This window comes from Acomys russatus, chromosome X, assembly GCF_903995435.1.
Source record: "Acomys russatus chromosome X, mAcoRus1.1, whole genome shotgun sequence".
In the NCBI taxonomy this organism is placed as follows: Eukaryota; Metazoa; Chordata; class Mammalia; order Rodentia; family Muridae; genus Acomys; species Acomys russatus.
The window spans coordinates 25,599,747-25,605,667 of NC_067169.1; the positions used below are offsets into that span (position 1 = coordinate 25,599,747).

At 38.3% G+C, this 5,921-nt stretch overlaps 1 pseudogene; it reads left to right on the plus strand.

Annotated features, from left to right (window-relative positions):
* The first annotated feature begins 2,649 nt into the window (after positions 1–2,649).
* Positions 2,650–3,399, plus strand: LOC127185940 (60S ribosomal protein L7a-like; annotated as a pseudogene).
* Positions 3,400–5,921: the final 2,522 nt, after the last annotated feature.

Here is a 5,921-nt window from a genome sequence, read left to right on the forward strand (position 1 = left end):
AATTTGGATCACTGGATGATCAGTGTGAAGTCTCACATGACATTATTCACCTCTTCACTTTGGAAAAAAACTGCTAACATATTAGAAGTTTTCCTTATGATATAATATTTTGCAAGTCTATTATAATGTTGCATTGCTCATCAGCAATATTCAAATAAAGATTTACTGTACAGAATCATCAGTCACTAATTTTAAGTAAATATTGAATCAGTGTCAGACACATTTTTTTAGGCCTTAGGAATATAGTAGCTGGCGAAATAAAGCTCTTATCCTTATCTTCCCGGAGTATGCACTCTGATAGGAGTGATAATAAGCAGATGAAGAAATGAATTATCTGTCATGTAGCTGTGAATGCAATGAAGAAAACTGAAACACTCTAAAAGGACTGGAGGCAACTGAAGTGCTATTTTCAATCAACTAAGTGATATGTGAGTAGAGAAAAGAAAGATTAGAAAGCCAGTCATACAAGTGACCAAAGGAAGATCAATTTGCACAAAACAATCCGAGCAGGTGCAAGGGACTATTTGTCCCATTAGGGAAATATATGAGAGGCCAGGTGGCTGAGGCAGCATGTATAACAAGGGAGAAATTAATTTAAGAAGAAATAAAATCCATTGAAGGCTTTATAAACCATGGAATAAACAAGTTTTTCTTCTAAATAGATAAAAAGGCATTGGAGGGTATTGATCACTTGAGTCAAGAAAATTCACAAACATGTCATTAGTCTAGTTATACAAAAGCATACAAATTCAGCTTTACAGTCTCTGTATTAGGAAGGTAAGCTAGAGAGGACTAGAATGTTCAAACTCACTGTGTTTGCCTCATAGAGATATTATGGTACAGATGGTATTTGCATTTCTTTTAAGATAAAACCACTTAAAGAAAGAAAAAGGATAGTTGATGGCATGACCCTGAGGCATCACAGTATTTGCATATCTAGTAAGGTGAGTAAATAAGATCAAGTAGTAAAAGGACCAGGAAATTGATATGTTCTAGAAGCTAGATCAGAAATGTGTTCCAGGGATTAATTGAGCAACTTTATTAAATGGTGGTTTTAGAGCAGTTGAGGACAGAAAACTAACAACTGACCACTGAATTTGAAAATACTAAAGTCATTCATCCTTATGAACAGAAAAAGTCAATAAAATTATTAGAATGTACGGAGGAGACTTCAAGAGAGGGTGAAGTAGACATGAGAAATATAAATAAGATAGAAATATGGTCTGACAAATAAGAAATGGATAAAGAAAGCCCTTTCCTCAAATGGATATGATGATCAGATTTCTGTCACTGTAACTAGGATGATTAAGAAAAGTCAACTAATAGGAGTAAAACTTTCCTTTTTTTTTTTTTTTTTTTTTTAATTTCCGAGGTTTCTTGTCCTGATTTTCCCCCTGGTTTTGTGCTGAAGCATTATATACTGAAGAAAACAGTAGACCAGAAGCAAAGAGAAAAGGCAAAGGACTTGACTTTAATATATTTTCAGACATAGCCCCAATGATGTATTTCCTCCAATTGGGCTCCACCTCCTAAGTTTCTACCATGGATAAACCATTAAACTTGAATATATGAATTGTTTATATCAAAGATTAAGCCAAAGCCATCATGATTCAATCATTTTCCAAAAGTCTCATTCTGAACACTGGTGCACTTAGATCTAACACACAAGGGGGAGAGATTCGAAAATTAATATGTGAAAGTTAAACATTAAGAGAAGGTCCTAGAAATCTACAAGTAGAACAATATGATAGGCAGATTTGGGCCCAGGGGTCCCGCTCAAACTAAGGCACCAGCCAAGGACAATACAGGAGGTAAACTTTAAACCCCTTTCCAGATCTAGCCAATGGTCAGAATATTCTCCACAGTTGAGTGGAGAGTGTGATACGACTTTCTCACATACTCTGGTGCCTCACATTTGACCATGTCCCCTGGAGGGGGAGACCTGGTGGCACTCAGAGGAAGGACAGCAAGTAGCCAAGAAGAGACTTGATACCCTATGAGAATATATAGGGGGACGTAATCCCCCTCAGGAACAGTCATAGGGGAGGGGAATAATAGGAAAATGGGGGGGGAGGAATGGGAGGATACAAGGGATGGGATAAACATTGAGATGTAACAAGAATAAATTAATAAAAAAAAAAAAAAAAAAAGAGAAGGGTATAATTCTGTAATCCCAGCCCTCAGGGAGGCAGAAGCAGGTGGATCTCTGTGAATTCCAGGCTGGTCTACAAAGTAAGTCCAGGACAGCCAAGGCTGTAGAGAGAATCTCTATCTCAGAGACAGGCAGACAGACAGACAGACACAGAGAGACATAGCAAAGCCACATTTTCAATCAACTTAATCAGGTTGTATTTTAAAAAGTCTTTCTTTTACAGAAGTTGGTTAGGTTCCTGATCTTTACAAATACTGTATTTTTAAACATTGGCTCCAATCATTTGAAAGGTCCTCATTGGACTCATTGGAGAGTGTATCATTGACCTCTCAATGATACAAAGATAATCATCCTTTTGCAACTAAGATCTCTGATCCTATTCAAGCTTTTCATGAAATAGCTCTCATTTTAACTTTGTCTACCTTTGATAAACAAGCTTGATCAGAAAGTACCCTGTGACAATTGCCTTTGCTTTCTCTCTCCTCCAGTCCAGCAAGATGCACAAAGGAAAGAAGGCCAAGGGGAAGGTGGCCCCAGCCTCCGCCACGGAGGAAAAACAGGAGGCCAAAAAGGTGGTCAATCCTTTGTTTGAGAAGAGGCCCAAGAACTTCTGCATCAGTAGGACATCCAGCCCAAAAGAGATCTCACTCACTTCCTTAAATGGCCCCACTACATCACGTTGCAGCGGCAAAGCGTCTCAAAGTACCTCCTGTCATTACTCAATTCACCCAGGCCCTGGACCAGCAAACAGCTACCCAGTTGCTTAGGCTTGCCCACAGGTACAGGCCAAAGGCAAAGCAGGAGAAGAAGCTAAAGCAAAGAAAGCTGCTGGGAAAGGGGACATCCTAACTGAGAGACCAACTGTCCTTCGAGCAGGGGTCAATACAGTCACCAACTTGTTGGAGAACTAGACGATTTCCCATGACGTAGACCCCATTGAGCTGGTGGCCTTCCTATCTGCCCTGTGTCGAAAGATGGGGGTCCTCTACTGCATCATCAAGGGAAAGGCCAGGCTTGGGTGGCTGGTCCACAGGAAGACTTGCACCACTGTTGCCTTCACACAGGTTAACTCGGAAGACAAGGGTGCTCTGGCTAAGCTGGTGGAAGCTATTAGGACCAATTACAATGACAGATATGATGAGATCCGTTGCCATTGGGGAGGCAATGTCCTGGGTCCTAATTCTGTGGCTCGCATTGCCAAGCTAGAAAAGGCAAAGGCCAAAGAACTCACCACTAAACTGGGTTAAATGTACACTGCTAAGTTTTCTGTACATAAATATAATTACAAAATTAAAAAAAAGAAAGTACGCTGTTATCCATAAGAGCTTACCACAGAAAGTGCTAGAATATGAGCTTGCTTTAGTAACATATTTGGTCATCTGTTGAGGCACAACTAAAATTAAAGCAAAATGATTAACTACTTCTATTCACCTCTCCTTATTCTCTTTAAAGAAGACATATTTGGAGGATCAAGTGATTTGGTTACATTTATTATTATTTTTTATTCACTTCATGTTTTTGTCATAGTTCCCTCCCTCCTTTATTCCAGTTCTGTCCTCTGCTCCCCTTCTCACTCCTCCTATTCATCAGAAAAGGGGAAACCCCCTACCCACCCACCGCAGCTCAGCAAGTCACATCAGGACTGATTTAGTCCTCTTCACATGTGGCCTGGCAATGCAGTCCCTGCAGGGGAATAGTGATTGAAAAGCATGCCACAGAGTCCATGTCAGAGACATCCTCTGCTCCTCTCACTAGGGGACCCACATGAAGCCTGAGCTGCCCATTGGCTACATCTATGTAGAGGACCTAGGTCTAGTCCATGAATGATCCTTGGTTGGTGCTTCAGACTCCACAGGCTCCTCTGGGCCCTGGTTTGTTGGCTCTGTTGGTCTTATTGTGGAACTCTTGTCTACTTACCCTGCCTACAAGATATGCAGAAATAAAGATAGAACAGATAAAGCAGAGATTGAGGGAATGTCCAACCAATGATTGGCCCACCTTGAGACCCACCCCATGAGAGTCAACCACTGACACTATAATGATACTCTGCTGTGCTTGCAGACAGGCGCCTAGCATAGCTGTCCTCTGAGATGACACCCAGCAGCAGTTGAAAACAGGTGTGGAGACTCAGAGGCAAACATTGGGTGAAGGGAGGTTAGTGGAAAAGTAGGAGGAAGGATAAAAGAATTTGGTTACATTTAAAACATTTTTATTTTCATGATATTTGACAATTCATGTACAACAAATTCTTTTTTGTACAATAAATTCTTTAAGTCTTACATTGGGAATCTCTATCTTTTCAGGAAACATTTTTAGTTACATTATCTTATCTATTGAGATTAGTTACATTAGTATAACACATTAGAGAAGATTTTGAAACATAACAGTAATTTGGCAATTTTAGGACTATCTACTTATATCTTTAAATATCCAAAGGATCAGAAGAGTCGTTTGGGTTCTTCTCCTCAATTTGGGAGAGGGGTTACTAACTCTTTATCAGATACATGGCTTGCAAATCTTCCCTTTCCTTCTCTTGTGTTTTCACTTTATTTCTGGTTTCCTTTCCTGAGCAGAGCTCTATAGTTGAATGCACACCCTTTCCTTATTTTGGTTTGAGTTGCTTATGCTCCTGTTGTCATAGGAAAAAAATCACCATCAAGATCAAATTCTCAGAGTGTTTCCCTATGTTTCTTAAGGTTTTAAGATGTCACATCTTGCATGTAAATGAATAATTTTCATTATAATAGAGTCAAATTTCATTCTTTTATATGTGGATATACAGATATTCTACCACCATGTATTAAAATGACTATCCATTCCCACACTGTCTAGTCTTGGCAACTTTTGTCAAATATGAGTTGACCATCATGGGTTTATTTTTCTGTCCTACATTTTGTTTTATGGACATATAGGTGTATTTTATACCACCATCATACTATGTTGATTCTAGCTTTGTAATATATTTTAAATTAAAAAGTATGATCCCTCCAGCTTAGTTCTTAATTGGGATTACTTTGGTCTATTTGAGATCTATTGTGGTTTCATAGGATTATTTTAAATTTATGTGAAAAGTGCCATTGGAATCTTGGTAGAGATTGCACTGAATCTGCAGATCACTGCGAGTAGTTATGTACTCTATTACAATGTTAATTCTGGTTTTTAAACAAAGAATATCTCTTCCTTTTTGCTTTAAATTTCATTTATTTATTTTAGTTCTTGATACACAGATTTTCACCTCTTGAGCCCAGTTTATTTCTAAATATTTTACTAGTTTATGGACTTTTAAATTTCATAATTTTTTCACTTATAATGCTAGCACTCAAACTCAGAATCTTGCATATGCTAAGCAAATTATATACTGCTGAACTACACCCCTGAATCTGTTTTATTTTACTTTCAAATAGATTGCTGTGTATAAAAATGCAGTGAATATATGGGTGCTTTTGTATTCAGCAAGTTTTCTGTGATTATTTGTGTTAACAACTTTGAGGTAAGAATCTTTAACGTTTTTTTACATATAAAATAATTTCATATGCGAACAGTCTAATTTATTCTTTTATAATCTGGATGCTTTCATTATCCCTCTCCCTCCATCTTTCCATCCTTCCCTCCCTCCCTCTTCCTCTCTCAATTATTCTATCTAGAATTTCAAGTAATATGTAGGAGAGATTTTAACAGTAGGAATTCTTTTGCTTCAAGCCTCAAAAGAAAAGCTTTCAGTTACCCAGCACTGTGTCTTTGGTGAAATGTGGGCTGATCATACAGAGCT